The sequence below is a fragment of the Sorex araneus genome, chromosome 5 (assembly GCF_027595985.1).
Source record: "Sorex araneus isolate mSorAra2 chromosome 5, mSorAra2.pri, whole genome shotgun sequence".
NCBI classification, from domain to species: Eukaryota; Metazoa; Chordata; class Mammalia; order Eulipotyphla; family Soricidae; genus Sorex; species Sorex araneus.
In genome coordinates, this window is record NC_073306.1 from 173,090,032 (window position 1) to 173,092,363 (window position 2,332).

General features: G+C 52.7%; 1 pseudogene; it reads left to right on the forward strand.

The window, feature by feature from the left end:
* The first annotated feature begins 441 nt into the window (after window positions 1-441).
* Window positions 442-2,055, forward strand: LOC101546714 (glyceraldehyde-3-phosphate dehydrogenase-like; annotated as a pseudogene).
* Window positions 2,056-2,332: the final 277 nt, after the last annotated feature.

The following is a 2,332-nucleotide window of genomic DNA, read 5'->3' on the forward strand; positions in this document are numbered from 1 at the left end:
TGGGAATTGAACCCGGGTTGGCTGCATACAGAGCAAACACTCTACTCACTGTGCTATCGCTCCAGCCCCAAGGCCAGGTTTGAATGGTGTGGAACACCTGCTTGCTTTTTCAGCATCTCGTGAAGAAGGCCCGACTTTCCAACTGCAGAGAGAGAGAGAGAGAGAGAGAGAGAGAGAGAGAGAGAGAGAGCGTGCAAGCTGAGAGGCCGAGTGGAGGAGAGAACCTTAAGAGAACCTTAGCTTACACTTTGCACCAGGTGGGAAAAAACCCTCTCAGATCTCTCAGGTGCAGAGCTGGAGGGTCCCAGCTCAGGAGATATCCCTCCGGGCAGGAATGAGCTGAACCTGCTGAGTCTTGCCCTGAATTTTAACTCTAAGCGGGTCAAGGGGCTTGGGACAGGGCTGGGGGCCGGCACACTGATAGAGTTCTTACCTGCAGGCATGAGGCTGGTGAGACCGAGAGTTTGGTTCCTCGAGCTGACCCGCGTGCTTGAGTGTGATCTCGGGGGTCCTGCTAATTGGGACCCCCAGTGCCACAGCAAAGTGATCCCCAGCTCCCTTTGTGTGTGAGCACCGCAATGAAACCAAGTGTTTGAAAAGCCTGGTCAACAGAGAAACAACAGAGGGTAGGGGGAAATAGAAATGTTTTAAAAAGAGGGTTGTGGTTTCAGGTCATTGTTTCTACTTTGGGTGTGATGAACTGAACTTGAAACCTCTCTGGGGCCGGGGCTGTGACTCAGTGGCAGGGGGCTGATTTGCATATGTGAAGTCCTGAATTCAATCGCTAGTACCATGAAACATATCGTTTAATGAAAAGTCGTCATCTTGGCTCTCTGCTCCTCCTCCCTGTTAAACAGACGCTGCCTCTTGCACTGCATCAGTCACATCCCGGAGACACGAAGGTGAAGGTGGGAGTGAACGAATTTGGTCACATCGGCCACATGGTGACCAAGGCCGCCTTGAACTCTGGCAAGGTGGAAATTGTGGCTGCCAATGACCCTTTCATTGACCTCAAGTCCATAGTCTACATGTTTCGGTATGATTCCACCCACGGGAAGCTTAGTGTCACAGTCGAGGCTGAGAACGGGCAGCCCATCACCAGCGGGAAGCCGAGCTCCGTCTTCCAGGACAAAGATCTGGCCAACATCAAATGGGGTGGAGCTGGTGCTGACTATGTTGTGGAGCCCACTAGGGTCTGCACTCACATGGACAAGGCTGAGGCTCAGTTGAATGGGGGTGGGTGCCAAAAGGGTCATCAGAACTGGCCCTTCTGTCTGCGGTGGGTGTGAGCCATGAGAAGTGTGCTAACTCCCTGCAGACTGTCGGCAGCACCTCCTGTGCCACCAACCGTACGGCATCCCCGGCCAAGGCTGTTCGTGACGACTCTGGCATCATGGAGTGATTCATGACCACAGGCCATGTCCTCACTACCACCCTGAAGACCGTGGACGGCCCCTCTGGGAAGCAGTGGCATGACAGCCAAGGGGTGGCTCAGAACATCATCCCTGATGCCACGGTCACCACCAAGGCCATTAGCTAGGTCATCGTGGAGATGAAGAGGAAGCTGACGGGCATGACCTTCCGTGTCCTCACTCCCAATATGTCTGTCAGGGAGCTGACCTGCTGCCCAATGGGACAATATCAAGGAAGTGATGAAACAGACCACACAGGGTCCCCGTAAGGGCATCCTGGGCTATGTGAAGGACAAGGTTGTCTCTCTCCTGCGACTTTAGCAGTGACACCCACTCCTGCATCTTCAATGCTGGGGCTGGCATTGCCCTTAATGACCACTTTGTCGAGCTCATTTCCTGGTACGACAATGAGTTCAGCTACAGCAATAGGGTGGTGACCCTCATGGTCCTCATAACCTCCAATGAGCAGGCACCCCCAGGACCACCAGACCCAACGAAAACTCTAAGAGGAAGAGGGGAGCCCTCAGCTTCTGGGGCACCTCCCCCCACTCACCCAATACACGGACACTCTCCTGACCTCAAATTTCTATTCCAGACCCTCGACAAAGCCTTGGGAGCTCAACCTTTCATGTACCATGAATAAAGTACACTGTACTCCCCCCGCCCCCCCCCACCCAAGTTGCCATCGTCATCATGTTTTTAAATAGAGCACAGTTCTGTGGAATCAAGGACATTCACATTGTTAAGCAAACATCAATCCCATTGACTTCCAGAACCTTTTCATCATCTCAGACTGAAACTCTGCTCTCATGAAGCAATCGCTCGCAATCCTGCTGTCCTCTTAGCCTTGGTGACCACTGTTCTACTTTCCATCTCTGTGAACGTGAATCAGAGGGTGAAGTAGCAAAGTATAATTTCAT